At 38.7% G+C, this 19,067-nt stretch overlaps 1 pseudogene; it reads right to left on the reverse strand.

The window, feature by feature from the left end:
- Nucleotides 1-69: 69 nt before the first annotated feature.
- On the reverse strand, nt 70-18,661 carry LOC120616802 (ubiquitin-like modifier-activating enzyme 1; annotated as a pseudogene).
- Nucleotides 18,662-19,067: the final 406 nt, after the last annotated feature.

Genomic DNA, 19,067 nt, shown 5'->3' on the forward strand with positions numbered 1-19,067 from the left:
ATATAGCAGATCTATAATCCCCATACAAGCCTAGAATGCCTCAGCCCATTCTACCCTGCCAAAGGGTACCTGCTCCTAGCACCTTCTGAAAGTTGATGGGGTACATCTTGCACTCAGGGAACATCTCTGGGTTGGGCAGCATGACCTTGAGCTCCTGTAGGCAGGTATCATCTGCAAGAAGAGAGGGACATGTCAATCCTTTAGGTCTCATCCAAGGTCAAGGACTGAGGCCAAAAAGCAGGAGCCCAGAGTGGCCAAAGTTGTTCAGGCAGATAAAGGATTGAAAAGAAAAGGCACCGTGCAAAAGCATAGTGGGGAGGAGAAAAGGTAGAGCAGGAAACACCCTAATAAAGACAGATGTAAACAGATGTGGAGATTTGAAGAGAAAGGCATCTGCAGACACTGGGGAACTAAAAGACATTCACAAAGGGTGATGTAGACAGCAGCACTATTCACAATACCTAAGAGGTGGAAGCAACCCAGTGTCCACTGACAGATGAATAAATAAAGAAAATGTGCTACATTCATTCCATGGAATGTTACACAGCCTTAAAAAGAGAAAGTAATCCTGTCATTTGCAATAACACGAAGAGACCTGGAGGGCACTATGCTTAGCTAGCATCAGAAAGAAAAGTACTACACAATCCTATTTTACAGGACAGATCTACAAGAGTCAAAGTCAGAGATATAAAGTAGAATGGTGGCTGCCAGAGTGGGGTGAGGGGTATGGGTAAGTTTCAGATTTACCAGAAAGTTTTAGAGCTCTGTTGCACAATGCCAATGTGCTTAATACTCTTGAGCAGTACATGTACCACTGATTAAGGTGGTAAATCCTATGTGTTTTCTTCACCAAAAATTTTGCAAAAGCACATAGATGGAGATATAAAGGTAGGAGACCTTGAAGACAAATGAAGAAGACAGGAGATGGAGAGACACAGAGGAACATATAGGGGAAAACCTGAGGGAGATATAAGGACAAAGACACATGAAGAGGTACTGTGGAAAAATTCAGACAGGGAAGAGGAGAGAAATATGTAAAGGGATAAACAGGAGAAAATCTGAAGAAGGCAATCGATGGAAAGAATGGTGGAGATAAACCTAAGAATGGAGAATAAGGTGGGAAAATACTGGAAAACCAGACAGGCAGGTACAGAAAACATATGAGTAAGAATTTGGAAAAGGAAATGAAGGAGATAAGGTGAGGAGGGGAGAGATATAAAAGGAAGGAAATGGAACTACACAGAAAGAAGATCCAGTGCAGAGGGGGACTTACAGTGTATAAGGCAACAAGGAGAAAGAGTGAGACTCTCTCTAATGACTACATTGTCACTGTCTGTTTCACAGAGCAAGCTTATTAATGGGAACATTGGGCATAGTTAGTTACAGCTGGAGAGATGAAGAGAGGTCTTGAGGGAGATGAGGAAAGATATATGAAGGCTAACACAGAATAAAGATGCAAACAGAAAGAAGTCGGGGAGATCTGCAAGGACCAGAGAAGAAATCAAGGCAGAGAGGGTACTGGGAGATCATGTTTCTCCCCCACCCCATATACACAGAAAAAGAAAAAAAAAAGAGAAAAGGGAGCATAAAACAAGGCAAAGACAGTCAAAGAAAGGAGACAAACAACTCACAGTAGAAGGAAGAAAGGTAAAGAGTGTGAGAGAATCTGCCTCTAACAACCATTCTTATTTTCACTGGAGGAAGTGAGGACCAAAGGACACTGGGAGTAAACTTCAGATCTGGGGTCTCAGAACAAGGCCAATGGCAAAATACAAGTGAGGGGGCTTGGATGGACAGGGGAAAAGTGCTATGGTGGTTCCAGGGCAACTGGCTAAGCACCCTCACTGGCAGAGACATCAGCATTCTGCAGCTCCTGGTCAGAGACATGGATCTTGATGCTGGCCTTGGAAATGAACTCGGAGACCTTCACAGACTATGGGAGTATGGCCATATCAGCCCTGTCCTGGGAGCCCAGCAACCCATAGCTCTGAGTAAACTAGCGGCAGCCATCACGTAGTCCAGATGCAGGGACTAGAAAGCAAGATATGGAGCAATGAGCACATCTGCCCTCATCTGGGGAGCCTTGGGCTTCTTCCCACCCATCTACTTCCCATTGATCTTAGGAGACCCTAGGGAGGAGACTCACATTGTTGATATCAAAGGTGAGCGGGTCTGGACAGCATTTGGGCCAAGACAACAATGAGGCCCTTGAGTTTGTTAGATAAGAGAATTGAATGGTTTTAGGTAAGCAGAATTTAGGTGAGCAGAACCTGAGAGGAAAGCTCTGACAATCCTGACTCCTCGTTTCAGCCCTGAGGTCCCGATACAGAACTACTCACCCACTCTTATGCACTGCCAACTACTGTATTAACTTAATTAACCTAGTAACTGAGTAAATCTCAGCTCATCCTCACAAAACTCTCATGAAATAAGCCATCAGTACTCTTACTTCATGCCTGAAGCTAATGAGGTGCAAAGAGAAAACACACAACTTGCCCCTGGTCAAATGGAACTGGAACTCACTTGCACCTAGTTCCCGTGCTCTTCACTCCCAAAGTTCTCTCCTATCATCTCTGCACCCTCAATGGGAATGGGAATTGGATATGACTCACCTTATACTGCAGGTAATGGAAAGATAAACCTAGTCTCTTGCTTGAGGCAAAGTGCATGAGGTAAGAGGGAAGAGGCAGTCAACAGCATGAAGCACTGGCTTAATTATTTCAATAGAGCTCCACACCTTGGTGTGCTTGCCATGGCTGGATTAATGGGCGTGCACCATATCAGTAATCTGTGGCAAGCTCCCTATCTGCAGGCCACGTACTCTGACAAATGGACTCAGAAAGTATGTGATACCTGGTCAGGAGGAAAGTTGTGCAGCAGTTGCTGGATGTTGCTGGAATACTGGGTGTGCCAGTGGTAGCAAGCCCAGGTCACACAGTCGGCCCAGTTGTGTGGTCACTGCAGCACCAAGCTGCACTGCACAGCCTCCAGCACCTCTAGGGGTTGGGTACAAACCAGCCACAGTATACTCTCCATAAACTTGGAGTCTCTATCAAGGATCAGAGGGATCACAGGGGCAGGATCACACAGAGGTCCCAGGAGTGGGTTTAACTCCTTGGAACACTAGTCATGAACCCACAATCAACAGCATGGGGCTCAAGCATTTATTTGGTCATTCACAAAGTGTGCCAGGTGCTGAGGGTTACAGTAGTTACAGCATGCCCTGGTTAGCTGGTTGGAAAAAGGCTGATGGAACATACAGACAGATGGGATAACTCATGTGAGATACTAGTTGACATTTTCTGCTGGCTGCTTAAAGAAACTTTAGAACTCATCCCGAGCCCACTGCAGACAGAGTAAATAGATTACATAGGGTATGAGAGACAAAATGGATTTCTAAAGGTATGAGAAAGACCACTGATGAATAAAGCAAACACGAAAAACATGCCTATATGGGAAGAACAGAGGAAACCAATCTACCAAATGGTGCTCCTCTAACTTCCCAAGCCCTCACCACCTCAATTCAAAAACCTATGACCTTGACCTCAGTAGAGTTACAAGTATGTGTATGTGTGCAAAACTTAACTTAAGATGTAGGTACCTTATCCATGGTGTGTTTGTTATGCCTCAGTAAGAAAGGAAAATGTTCATACCAAATAAAAGCATGAATGATCCCTATCAGGCCATGGGGACTGGGCAGAAATCTTGACAGAGATTTTGCCCTCTGAGACTTATGAGGTCAATAAATACAGTTCTTGGGTGAACTGATCTGGAGCATCTTAATACTGGGAGTTCAAATCCCAGTTCTGACATGGTCTGCAACTTCGAGTATATATACAAGAGAAAACCTTTCAACTCTGTCCCCTCATTTCAAAAGATATACTGTAACAGTAATATCTACACCCCATGAGGTTGATATGAAAGAATGAGCAACTTGTACATATTTAAAGTCAAGTACATATTTAGTGGGAAGTACTTTCACAAAAGCCTTGTGAAAAATACTGTTGTCAGCCCTATTTCAGAGATAAGAAGTCTGAAGCACAAAGAAACATACAGGCAAGTATTTCATGTAAATGAATATACATCAAATGTAAATGATATTCATGTAATTCATGTAATGTATATTCATGTAAATGAATATAAAATCAAAGAAATTTTAAAATTTCTTTTTAAAACTTTGTATAGGCCTTCCTGCATGTTGGCCAGAGAGTAACAGAACATCTACCACACATGCATGGAGGGGAAATGGAGAGGGGGATGAAGGCCCAAATATAAATACATCTATTCTGCAACTCTTGAAGTAGTAGGGAATTGAAAGATCAAAGTATTTCTTCTCCTACCCTAAACTCCCCCTAGACTAGACCTAGCCTCAAAGATTGCATTAACAATCACTTTGATAGTACAATGGATTTTGTTAGGTTGAAAGAAGACTGGAATTTTGGTTAGGTTTTGAGTGCCAGTTAACTTGGTATGTTTACTCTGTCTGTCTAGAGGATATGTACGCTGTTCTGTATGTATGTGCACAAGCAGTTATCCTGACAAACCAGCTGTTAAGCATATTTTCAGCAATAGTGTGGGGAATCTATATATGGAATTGATGTTAGAGATTGTTAAATAACTAGCAGAGATGATGTTAAAAATTACATTTGGCAAGATCACAGTACTGTTTACTTTTCAAATGTATATTCATTTACATGAAATACTTGCCTGTATGTTTTTAAAACAAAAGTTTTAAAGTTGAAAAATGAATCATTTGAAAAGGATAAACTATTACGTGTAAAGTGAGTGAAGAAAGTTGAGAAACAGGCACATTACATACACTGAGGCTGGCATCATCTGAATATAGTTAAGAAGAGGTTTGTAACTGAGAGACTAGCCAAGTGCCACCTAAGCCTTACTATGTCTTCCACTTCTCCTATCAACTCAAGGCTGATCACCTGCAGGGTGTGCTCAATGGCATTGGGGACATTTTTCAGCTTGCACATGGAAATGGTCTCAGGAGGATCCTGGCTGGAGCTATAAGAGTTTGTCAAAACTGGGATAACCACTTGGACATTGCTTTTTGTGCCCCATGTGCCTGACTCCAGCAGTAGCTTAAGGTAGGAGACACAGCAGTGGTCCACATACATGCCTGTGGGGAGATAGCAGGGGTAGGTGAATGGAGGGAGAGACGCTTCAGAATAGATCACGAGGAATAGACACATCCCCCATCACCCACCTCCAAACTCACAGGTATCAACACTTTCCAGGGCACTGGCCACACCATCCAGATTTGGGAAAATGTTATCATAGATATGTTCTGTGTCAGAGCTTACACAGTCCTGATGGCTCATCACATGGATGTGTGGATTTAACTGGCGCACAGCTACAGCAGCTGTGTCAGTCTTCGATTTCTGGATGCACACAGGGGAACAGAGCTGTTATTCACTGAACGAACCTGTCACTGAACAAATCTGTGCATAGCTGTACTGAGGATTGATTTATATGATGATAAGACCTAGGGTAAGACCTAGGCTCCAAGTTCAGGAAGTCCTTGGTTTAGCCGAAGAGATAGGGGTGGTAAATACAGCTGGGGATGTGACAAATGAGGCAAGGGGTGAGTAGAAAAGGAAATAATGACACAAACAAAAGACAGTGGGTCAGATATCTGATGTTCTGATGTCTACCCATCTTATTTATTTATTTTTTTAACTTAACAGCACCCAGAGTTAGGGTACATTCACACAAATGAAATCAAGATTCTAGTACAAGAACAAATACAGTGAAAGCCTAAGTCAGGTCCCTTCCTCTTCTGCTCAGAAATCTCCACTGGCTACCACTTTCACGTAGGGTGAAATGAACGGGCCCCTGCTACTTCTCCCACTTCATCTCCTACCATGGTCTCCTCCATCTGATCGCTCTGTTCCTCAACTATAATCAAGGAGATTACAAAATCTTGGGATTTTGTTCAGGCTGCTACCTTTGCCTGGTACATTCTTCACTATCTTCCAATTCTCCTATATCATTGCGAGTCTTTGTGGAAATGTCATCTTTCCAATGATGACTTCTTTCACTACACTACAAAGACCCCTCTATCCCACTTTCTACTCCTCATTTAACACTGTTGCCATTTATAGCACTTTTTAACTTTCCACTGTTAACCATATATTTTTTTACTCTATTTACTGTCTAACGGAGAAATTCTACAACATACGGTCTTAAAAAGAACTTCTGTTACGTGTGGTTTGGTTACCAATATTGATTGAATTAGACATTTAAATTGATAAAATTTAAAAATATTACTAATCTAGTGGAAGGTGGGATTATTCCATTACAGAAGAAACAATTGTCCAATACAAAACTTCAGTAACAATAGTCAAACTGTAGTAACATTTCTGCATATCTGTTTTAAGTCATACAATCTCTTAGGACTGCTGGACTGCTGCTCACTGCTACTGCCATTAATCTAATCTGTCTTCTATTGCAGCGTAAAGAGATATTCTGTCTCACAGAATATTTTAACACTGCTTCCAAATAAATGTTGATATTAAAAAAAAATCAAAGTTAAACAAGTGATAGTGATTTAAAGCTTACCTGCAGGCTAGACTCTCGATTTCTGTACTGTTTTATTTTGCATTTTGAAAGGATCTGTATACACAATTTGGCATCATCACTGGCCAAACTCTGTGAGATACTGTGCCACTGTGTCACTGAATTAACAAAAGCTTTCTAAAGTGAAGTGACCAATTCCACTTTCACCTGATAACCTTAGAATAAAATACACCAATAATGTCTTAGTAAAATATACCAATAATGTCTTTTCTTAAAAAGACTATGATCTTGTGGAATTCATGAAAGTGTGTTGTAGACCTTAAGATGACTTCACACCATATTCTGAGAATCTCTCATTTAATCTGTGTCTTCCCACTAGGCAAGGGTAGGGACCTCATGTATTCCAAATGTCTACAGAGAAGTGCCTCTTAGTTATATGACAAAAGGAAAGAAAAGATAGACTCAGAGTAGGCAAAAATGACATGCAACTTGACAAATCCTTCCCAGATAAGATCCCTCTATAACCAACCATGCTTCTATAGTCACTAGGCCCACATCAGCAATGACTAAAACAGTGAAAGGACAACAAAAGGATGAGGGAGCTAAACAATGACAAATGAAGTAAAAATATGTATTTAATACACAACAAAATATGCACTGAAAGCAAGACTTATATGGAGAACAGCAAAGGAAAGGATTTATGAAGATTGATAACACTAAAAAGATGAGACAGAAGTGGAAGAAGCAGCTCACGCCTCACCATGCCTGCACCACCCACTGTGACATCCTAAGGCTGAAACAAAAACTTTCAATTCAGGTTGGACTTTTAAATGATGTCCATTTCTGTAATGATTACTGCTCCCCTCTCCTCACATCCTAGACCAATCATGGCAAAGTTCTTGAGCAGCTCACAGCCAACGGCCCCTGCACCCACCTAGGAGGTGCACAAGGAGAGAAACAGAGGCTGGTTAGTGAGACTGAGTTTAGCAAAGCCACCAGTTAAGTCCTCTCTTCAATCCCCCTGTCGAGGCAGCAAGAGGATAAGAGGGTCTAGTACTCCACAGTGAAGTTCCAGAGCAATAAAAAGCAAAGGTCACCTAATGAAGGCCATACATGGAGAGAATGAATAAGGGGAGGATAAGGAGACATATCAAGATTTTCCTTGATATGCAGAAAATTAAAAAGGAGACAAGATGAGGATATGAAAATCAAGATTCTCCCTTGTGAGATAGGAAGAGACTCCAGGTAAGGTGGCAAAAGACTAGAAGAGATGAAGGTAGCTGTTGCCCACCATGGTCAATCACCAAGAGACAATTCTGCCTACCCAACTTCTCTTGTAGATCTGAGCCAAATACAGCCACCTGCCCATCGTAACGGTTCTGGCACTGAGTCACATGAAAGGAGGAGTGTCGGACAAGAATTATATTACACAGACCCTCAATAGTATGTTTTTTCCATGGGTCCTACCCATATTCCTGGAGACACTTGTCCTCTGTGAGGGCCTCTTTATCCTCAGGAAGACACTGAAGTGCATCAAAGTACAGCCACTGCATAATAGGCATAAATTTTCAAAAGCAGGTCTGGGGAGAGAAAAGGCATGTGATTGCCAGTAAATTAAATCTCAGAGATAACACAGAAAGGCACTTGACTTATCCCCAGCCCTGTCATTCTCCACTCACACCAACCTTCATGACCTTCTGGGCACCCAGGCCTCCAGTGAAGGCATTCATAGGTGCCAGGTCCCCGGAAGCCACATCTGCCAGTTTCCAAATGAGCTCTTCATCCAAGTCACCCTGCTGTACTGTCAGCAAGGCTTGGGCATTCATGGTCTGTGCAAGGTTACCAGGCTACATTCCCCTGGTAGGTCAGAAGGAAACAAAAGGGAACCAGTCAGGCAACCGTGGGGACAGGGAGAAAGGGGTGAGAAAGTACACAGATGGAAAAGAATAATAGAGCTTCGGACCTAGGACTCAAGATTACTTTCCCATCTATGAACCTCATTGTGGGGCTGAGGGGGATGGCCATGCTGAGCACAGAACTGGTGCTGGGCCTGGAAGCCAATGTGCAGCTGGGCAGGGTGAGAATACTTGACAAAGTCTGTTACTACAAAATCTGGCTCTGCCAGCAAGGCTAGCAAAGATTTCTATAAGGAGAGATATTAGGCTCTGAGAAGTGAAAGACCTATATGTGCCTGCAACCCAAGATTCCATCCTCCACACAAAGCTGATCTTCTTTGGTACTTTGAGTTGACTGACCATACCTCAATGAGTGTAGTTAGAAAAGCTAGAGATATCATAGATACTGAATATTTAAGGACCTAGAGGGATGAATAAGATGGACGGGTATCTATCAGTTCATTTTCAACCCTCCTGCCCTGCCCACCCCCACACCCAAATAAACAGCACCACTGAATCAAAAATGAAAAAGTCATTCTTACCCAATTCAGATGTTGGAGACCTTGTCTCTAAGCCCTCTTCAAACATCAGAAACCTCTATCCCTTCTGCCCCAGACCTACTATGGACGCAGTAAGTCGCCTAGGTATAAGCACCACACCGGAAAATACCAAAGCAAGTCCTGGAGAGTTCCAACAGTAACTCGAGAAATTCTCTACAATCAATCTCAGAAATATTAAAGGAACACCAAAAAAATGTGACTCCAACAAGTAACATTCACAATTACCTTGCAACCATCAAAAATTGCCATGAGGAGATTGGATTAAACACGGTAGCGTGAGAGATGTCTCAGATTTCTCCTTTCGAAACAACAATAAATAAACGTCTAAAACAACAAAAAACACCCAAACTGCACACCAGCATGTCTGAGTGTGATCTGTACCACAGATCAGAACTCCGGGTGTTGGGGGTAGACTGGGAGAAACAAAGATGCTGCTTCTTGTAGCTGGAGCTCTCTTTAGGGGGAAGGAAAAGGGAGAAGGTGCAGAGAATTTCCTGAACAGCCCTGTCTGAGAATGGTGTAAGCCCCACATAGTCGGCTACAGTGCCTAATCATCAGGGAAGTAGGCAGAGAAACAAGGATGACAGAAAAACAGGGACGGCAGAAAACTGGGGATAGCAGAGAAACAACAGTTGATCTTTTGCAGCTGCGGTTGCAAAACTGAAGCTAAGACGCAGCCCCCATTCGCCAACACAGAGGGTCCCTCCACTCATACCTTTCGAGACGGAGCCCCAGGGGAATCTGAGCAAACGCTACTGAAATTGTCGCTAATACTGACAGGAACTGAGACTGAGGGTAGCGAGCATGATTAAACATCTATAGACGGGAAAGAAAGACATTAAGACATTAATACTTTAAATAAAGGAGAGATCCAAGAGGCTTAGACACCACCTACTGGAAACCAAAAGAAAAACATTTTATTTGCAACAGGCTAGGGACCATTATATAATAAATCTCTCAGGGTAAAAAAAAAAAAAAATCAGAACACACTTCCATTAATGCCCAGGAGGAGAAATAGTTTATTAAACACCATGAACAACCAAGATTACAAGTCATGTCAGAAAGAAAGAGAAAATTCTACAGAAAATAATCTACAGACATAGATATATGTGATTTAAATGACAGATATTTCAGGATGATACTTCTGAAAAAACTCAGTGAGATCCGAAATGAATCATATCAACAATTTCAGGAAATGAAAAAACAACTAGATGAGCAGAATGAATTCATTAGCAAGGAGATTGAAACCCTCACAAAGAACTGAATAGACCTTCTGGTGATAAAGAACACACTGCAAGAGTTGAAAAATGAAATAACAAGCTTGGGAAATAGTCAACCAAGTGAAGGAAAGGATCAGTGATATCAAAGACAGAAATCTAGAAATAAATCAGAAGCAAGAAGAGAGAAACCAAAGAATAAAAAATAATGAAAGAGACATATAAGAATTAGCTGATATTGTCAGGAGAGAAAACATAAGAAAAATGGGAATTCTTAAAGGGGAGGGAAAGGAACAGGGAATAGAAAGCATTTTCAGACAAATAGTTGATGAAACTTTTCCAAATCTAAGACATAATCTGGAGCTTGGAATTCAAGAAGTCAATAGAAAATCCAATTATCTCAACTCTAAAAAGCCTTCACCAACACACATCCTATAAAAATTATCAAAATCAGTGACAAAGAGAATTCTCAGGACAGTCAATGAGGAGAAGATGGTAACCTATACAAGAAAACTCATTAGATTATTGTCGGACTCCTCGGCACAAATCTCATGAGCCGAGAGGAATTAAATATTCAAACTATTAAGTGACAGGAAATACCAGCCAAGAATAATGTATCTAGCTATGCTCTCCTTTAGATATGAAAGAGAAATAAACACATTTCTAGACACACAAAAATTGAGGGAATTCTCCAGTACAAGGCCTGTACTACAGGAAATACTGAAATGGATCAGCTCATCTAAAACAAAAAGATAAAAAAAGTATGCATAATTAGGAGTAAGGTGACTAACAGGCTGATAAAAGCAAAAGAGAGCAACCCTTACTAAGAACAGGATATTATCAGCTTAAAATAAGAAGAGATTTGCTTTAGAGAGATAGTAATGAATGTTCAGCATACATAGGGACAGACAACAATGACTGAAAATGGGAAGATTCAAAGATCTAAACTGTCAAAGAAGAATGGAGATAAGGGATGCACAGAAGAAAAGGGACAACTGTATATATACAACTATCTATTTCATATTTGTAATGGTAACCACAGGCAAATATTTAGAACAGAAGTATATAATATAAAACAAGAAGGACCAGAGGGAAAAAGGCAACAAAAACAAACAGAAACATAAGGGCAAACAGAGCTACCAGAAAGCAAAAGATAAAATGGCTATAAGGCCTCATATTTCAATAATTACCCTAAATGTAAATGGACCAAACTCACCAGTAGAAAGATACAGAGTTGCAGATTGATTCAAAAAATGAAAACAAACTATATGCTGCTAATAGGCGACATATCTCAGCTCCAAAGACAAATATAGGCTCAAAGTGAAAGTGTAGAAAATGATATTTCAATCAAATGGCATTCAGAGAACAGCAGGAGTAGCAGTACTAATATGAGATGAAATAGACTTCGAAATAAAAAAAAAAGGTAAAGTAAGATACTGAGGAACACTTCATAATGATAAAGGGAATCATACATCAAGAAGACATAACACATTAATATCTATGCTACCAATCAGGGATCCGAAAATATAGAAAGCAATTACTAACAGAACTAGAGGAAGAAACAGACCAAAACAGGATGGTAGTAGAGGACCTAAAAACTCCACTGTCCGATATGGACAGATCATCCAAACAGAAAATCAATAAGGAAATAACATCCTGAAATGATACATTAGACCAACTGGACATAATTGACATTTATAGAGCCTTCCATCCCACATGGAACATTCTCAAGAATCAATCACATACTGGGACACAGAAATAGCCTCAACAAATAGAGGGTTGAAATCATACCAACCATATTCTCTGATCATAATGCTTTGAAGCTAGAGATCAATTGCAGAAAGAAATCAAGAAGAACCATGAATACAAGGAGAGTGAACAACATGCTATTGAAGAATAACTGGGTCAGAGAAGAAATAAAAGAGAGACCAAGAGATGCACAGAAACAAATGATAATGATAGTACAAGATATCAACACTTTTGGGACACAGCAAAAGTGGTCATAAGAGGAAAATTCATATCATTACAGGCCTACCTTCAAAAACAAGAACAAGTCCAAATAAACAACATAACACTTCATCTTAAAAAATTTGAAAAGGAAGAACAAATAAAGCCTAAAGTCAGCAGAAGAAATGAAGTCATCAAAATTAGAGCAGAAATAAATGAAATTGAAAACAAAAAACAATAGAAAAAATAAATACAACGAAGAGCTGGTTCTTTGAGAAGCTTAATAAATTTGATAAACTCCTGGCTAGACTTACTAAAGAAAAAAAGAAAGGACACAAATCAAGGATGAAAGAGGGGAAATTATGACAGACTCTTCAGAAATGCAAAGAATCATGCAAGAATACTATTAAAAAGTATATAAACACCAAATTTAATAACCTAGAAGAAATGGACCAGTACTTAGAAAACAACCTTCCTAGAGTGCATCAAGAACTGGAAAATCTAAATAGAACATTCAGCAATATGGACACTGAAACAATCATAAAATCCCTACAAAAAAGTAAAAGTCCAGGACCGGATGGCTTTACCAGTGAATTCAACTAAACATTCAAAGAACATTTAACACCTATTCTCCTCAAACTCTTCAAAATATCAAAGAGGAGTCAATACTTTCCAATTTTATGTGGCCGATAATACCTTGATACCAAAACCTGGTAAAAATAACACAAAAAAGAAAACTACAGACCAATATCTCTCATAAACATGGATGCAAAAATCCTAAGTAAGATACTAGGGAACCAAATACTGCAACATATTAAAAAGATTACACACCACAATCAAGTGAGCTCATCCCAGGGGCAGAGGGATAATTCAACATACGCAAATCAATTAATGTGATACACCACATAATCAAATTAAAAATAAGAATCATATGATTATATTGATAAATTCAAAAAAAGGCTTTGACAAGATAAAGCATCTATTTATGATCAAAAAACTTAACAAAATTGGTAAAGAATGGAAATACCTTAAAATAGTAAAGGCCACATATTACAAGTACTCAGCTGTTCTACCTAATGGTAAAAAACAAAAACTTTCTTCTAAGATAAGGAACAAGGCAAGGCTGTCCACTATCGACATTGTTATTCAATATAACATTGGAGGTCCCAGGGAGTGCGATCAGGCAAGAGAAAGATATCAAATATAAAAGACATCCAAATAGGAAACAAATAAGTCAAATAATCACTGTTTGCAGATGATATCATTCTCCATTTAGAAAGCCCTAAAGACTACACAAGAACACTACTAGAAGCAATAAGGAAATACAGTAAAGTTTCTGGCTACAAAATCAATGTTCAAAAATCCATAGCATTCCTATACTCTAATAATGAAATGTCAGAAAAAGAAGTGGAAAAAATAATTTATTTTGTTATTGCAACAAAAAGAATAAAATACCTAGGAATAAGTCTAACACAACAAGTGAAGGAACTATATAATGAAAACTATAAGACCCTATTAAAAGATATCGAAGATACAAAGAAATGGAAAGATATTTTGTGGTTTTGAATTAGAAGAATCAACATAGTTAAAATGACCATATTACCTAAAGCATTACACAGATTTAATGCAATACCCATCAAAATCTAATCAGCATTTTTTAAAGAAATAGAAAAAAATCATCAGATTTGATGGGAGCATATATTGTGAATTGCTGAAGCCATTCTGAGAAAAAACAAAAACAAAAACAAAAGCAAAACAAAACAAAAAACAATGTTTGAGGCATCACTCTGCCTTACTTCAAATTATACTACTAAGTGACAGTAATCAACACGGCATGGTATTGGCAGCAAAACAGACACATGGACTAGTGGAACAGAATCAAGAGTCCAGAAGTAAACCCATATTTACATGGGCAAATATTTTTTGACAAAGAAGCCAAAAACACAGAGTAGAGAAAGGAAAGCCTCTTCAATACATGGTGCTGGGAAAACTGGAAAGCCACCTGAAAAAGAATGAAACTAGACTCTTGTATATAACCACACTAAAATTAACTCAAAATGGATTGAAGAATTGAATATAAGACGTGAAACAAAAAATACATAGAAGAAAACATAGGACCGAAACTCAAGAACCTTGAACTTAAAGAAGATTTTATAAATTTGACCTCAAAGGCAAGAAAAGGAAAAGCAAACATAAATGAATGGGACTACATCAAACTAAAAAGCTTCTGCTCAGCAAAGGAAAACATCAACAAGGTAAAGAGACAACCATCTGAATGGGAAGATACATTTGCAAGCAACACTTCCAATAAGGGCCTCCTATCCAAAATATACAAAGAACTCATACAACTCAATAACAATAAAAAAAACAAACAATCCAATCAAAACATGGGCAGAAATCCTGAACAGACACTTTTCCCTAGAGGACTACAAATGACCTACAGATGTATGAAAAGATACTCAACGTCACTAGCTATAAGGAAAATGCAAATCAAAACCACAATGAGATACCATCTCACGCCTGTTAGAATAGCTATAATCAACAGGACGAGTGAAAACAAATGTTGGAGAGTATGTCGAGAAATAGAAACTCTCATACATTGCTGATAGAACTGCAAATTGGTACTGCCAGAATGGAAAACAATATAGAGGTTCTTCAAAAAACTAAGAATTGATCTACCATATGATCCAGCAATCTCTCTACTGGCTATTTACCTCAAAGTCTTGAAAACTCATATCCAAAAAGATATTTGCACATCAATGTTCAAAGCAGCATTATTCACAGTGGCCAGGACAGGAAGCAAACAAAGTGTCCTATGATAGATGATTGGCTAAAGAAGCTGTGGTGCATATATACAGCTTGGAATATGAGTCAGTTATAAGAAGAGATGAAATACTGCCATTTGTGACAATGTGGATGGACCTTGAAGTAATCATAGTAAGTGAAATAATCCAGATAGAAAAGATTGAAAATCACTTGATATCACATATGTGAAATAAACACCTAAAAGCAACAAATGAACAGGACAAACAAACAGAAACTTATGGACATGGAAAATGGACTAGTCATTACCAGAAGGGAGGGGGAGGGACAAAGAGGAAAAATAATGTTAAAAAAATTCTGTATATATAGTATGAAAAAAAAAAACTAGTCTTAAATATATATATATTACCAGATTATGGATCTGTGCCCTAAATTTTCAAGAAACTTGTAAATTTGGAGATTATTATTGCTTCCCAAACTTGCCAACTTGGTTGACTATGTGCAGTTTCCACCCAAAGCAATTTGTGTGTTTAAAATCTTCTAAGTATGTTCTTAATGTAGTCATAAATTTCTAGAGATTCTTTTTGATGTATGAAAATATTTCTAACAGCACTTTTAATGTTATTGTTCTACTGATTTTATACAATGGATAGATTAACAAATTAACACACGAAAAGATGAGCAAATTGGACAAAATAAAAGAAAATAATATACAACAAAGAGTCAAAAAGTAAAAACTCAAGTGGCTTAATAACATGTAATGGATTTCTGGAAAGAGATCGGGTAAGAGAGAGTGAGAAAGTATTATTTTGAAAAAAATTGTGACTACTGACTTATTTGATGAAAGTGAAAACCTATAGAGGACATAAATTCAATAAGCAACAAGCAGAAAAATGGAGAAAACTACATTAAAATACATCATAATCACATTGCTTACCATCAGCGAGAGAAAAGCAGCACACTACTTACAGAGGAACAAGGATCAGAAAGGCAGCAGGCATCTTGTGGACAATAATGCGAGCAACATCTTTAAAGCAATGAAAAGCATGTCAATCTGCAACTCTATACCCCACAAAAAATATCTTTCAACACACCCACGAAATAAAGACAATTTCAAGCTTAAATTGAAAAGCTCAATGAATCACCACCAGAAAAACCCACACTGACAAATGTTAGAGAGCATCTCTCTTGTAGAAGGAAAGTGATACCAGATGTAAACCTGTATCTACAGAGAATTAGTACACTGGAAATGGTGTCATGTGGGTAAAAATAAACTTTCTTTATTAAATCAATATAGAAATATAAATATCGAGAAAAAAAGTTTATGACCAACATAAAATATATGAACAGTAGCAATCAGTAAACCACAAATGGAAAAGCTCCAACATTCAATCAGTGAAATAATTCCTGATGCCTCCTGAGAGAATTTTACAAGAATATCCAGTCATTTCATCAGATTCCTGACTCTCAGAAACATTAGGTAACATTGGTTGTGGATGTGTTTCCTTTTTTTCCCCCTAACTTTATCAAAATATAAGAGACAATTGTTACTCACATTTACATTGTACAATGAATAGTTTTCAATTATACTTGTTTATTTCAGTTGTACATCCTAGCAATCAGAAGTCTACATGACTCTCAAATGATCATGCCACTAATCTGGTTATATATTTAGTACTTTGTTAACCATCTTCCTCATGCTACGCTCTACATCTCCATATCCTGCAACTATCCATTTATATCTCTTAAATCCTTTGCCTTTTTTTTCTGTCCTTCCATGCCCACTCCAATCTAGTAGCCCTCAAATTTTTTCTGTGCCTGGGAGTTTATTACTGACTTTTTTTTTTTTGATGTTACTGTTAATTTTGTTCTTTAGATTCCTCATGGACTTGAAATCATGTGATGATTATTTTTCTCTGTTTGACCTATTTCATTGTGCACAATACCCTCTAGGTGCATGAAAGCAATGTCTTTTTCTATCCCTATCTCTTTAAACTGTGTGTGTCTGTTAATCTCAAGTAAGTCTTTTGTGGGTAGCACATGTAAGGGTCTTGTTTTCTGATCCATTCAGCTACACTATTTTTTGGTTGGAGCATTTAATTTTTGTTTTTAAATTTGAAGTACTTGTTAGTTGGAATATAGTTATCACCATTCTTTATTCCTGTTTTTGACACATGTTTTTCTTCTGAAAGAAGTTCCTCTAACATTTCATGTAATACTGGCTTAGTGTTGATACATTCCTTTAGCTTTTTTTGACTGGGAAGCTCTTTATTTGTTCTTCTTTTTGACTCAAAAGACAGATTTGCTGGATAAAAGTATTCTTGGGTGTAGATCTTGGTTTCATCACGTCGAATATTTTGTGCCCAGCCCTTCTGTCCTACATAATTTCTTTTGAGAAATCAGCTGCCAGTCTTCTGTGTGCTCCTTTATACATCAATGACAATTTTCCGTTTGCTGCTTTTAAGATTCCTTCTTTGTATTTAACCTTTGTCATTTTAATTAGGATGTGTCTTGTGATAGTCCTCTTTGGGTCCCTATTTCTTGAGACTCTTCGAGCTTACTGGTTTGTATGTCTATCTCCATCATTATGTTAGTGAATTGTTCCATAATTATTTTTTCAAGTTGCTCTCTGATTTTTTGTTTTCCTTCAGTTACCTCATGGTATGGATAGTTTTAAATATAATCGTGTCCAATAGGCTCCGTGGATTATTAAATGCTTGGCTTCTTTTTCCTTGCCATTCTGTTTGAGTGTCCTTGGCTTCTCCATCCTCCATATCGGTGGTTTGATATTCTTCTTTATATACTCTGTTTCCTCTGCTAATATACACTTCATTCTAGAAATGTGTTCTTCATTTCTGACTGGTTCCATTTCATAATTTCCATTTTCCTATTTTTGTTTTTAATTACTTTGTTAAAGTTCTTGGTGAATGGATCTACACTACCCCTAAATTCATTGAGCATCTTTATAACCAGTGTTTGAACTCTGCATCTATTAGATAGCATCTATTAGATGCACTATTCTTGGAGTTCTGTTCTATTCTTTCATATGGTTTTGCTTCTTTGTCTTCCCATTTTGGCTGCCCTTCGGTGTCTGTTTCTCTGTACTTTGTACTAAGCAAAACTTCTAAGTATTCTGATCTTATTAGAATGGCTTTGTGTGGTAGGTGTTCCGTGGCACAGCCTTGAGAAGGGATCAGCTGCAGGCCAAGTTTAGGCCCAGCTTGTGCCCCTCTGCAGCCACCTGTTAAGATTCAGTGAGGAATCCACAGATGCTATGCTGATAGTGGCCTCAAGAAATCATACCAGAAACCGAGGCCAGCTGCCACGAGTGTGGGTCTTGACTCTGCTCAGCAAAGAACTCATGATTTGCCGAGGACACACCCAGATGTGGCTTGTGTGGGGCCGGGAGTTGGGGGAGGAAGTCTCTGAGGGGGTCTTCTGAATAGAACAGAAAAACATATGTTTTCCTGTTTGATGATGACTCAGCTATGGCGATGCTGCATCCACATATTTGGTCTGCAAGAGATCCTCACCTCTGATGTTCACTTGGAAAGCTCAGTTGCTCCTCTAGGAGTCTCAGGTTCCCCCTGCATAGCTGACTGGTTGCTGGTGCTCAGATGGAGCAGGTCCCTTACCACAAAAGTGTTCTTGAAGACATGGTACCATGAGGTGTCTGCAGCTGTAGGCTACTGAAGTCTTTGTCACAGTTAGCTCCTTGAGACTGAGCATTCTCATGTCCTGGACACATCCTACCTCCTCCCATTGCAGTATGATTTCTTATTTGTCTCCCTAGTTGCAGGGGTTCTTCATCTTGAACCCAGGGTACTTCTCTTGCTGTTTTCTCCATGTTTTTCTCATGACATTGCTTTGGTCTCATGAGGGATGAAAAAAGTCCCATCATCTATGCCATTTTTTTCTTCCTAAATGTGGATATTATGCTTAAAAGAAAATCACAAAAACATCCAATTCAAGTTGACAGGTGTCTTTTACACTTCTTACCTTCACTATCCATATTCAGCTTTTCAATAAGTCTGACACATTTTACCTTATAAACATCTGAGTCACCTTCATAATTCTATCACTAATAACAATAATACCTCTTTTACAAACACCATTTTATTTGCCACAGAGGGGAGTCTCTATATATCCAAAGC

This window comes from Pteropus medius, unplaced genomic scaffold (assembly GCF_902729225.1).
Source record: "Pteropus medius unplaced genomic scaffold, Ma_sr-lr_union100, whole genome shotgun sequence".
In the NCBI taxonomy this organism is placed as follows: Eukaryota; Metazoa; Chordata; class Mammalia; order Chiroptera; family Pteropodidae; genus Pteropus; species Pteropus medius.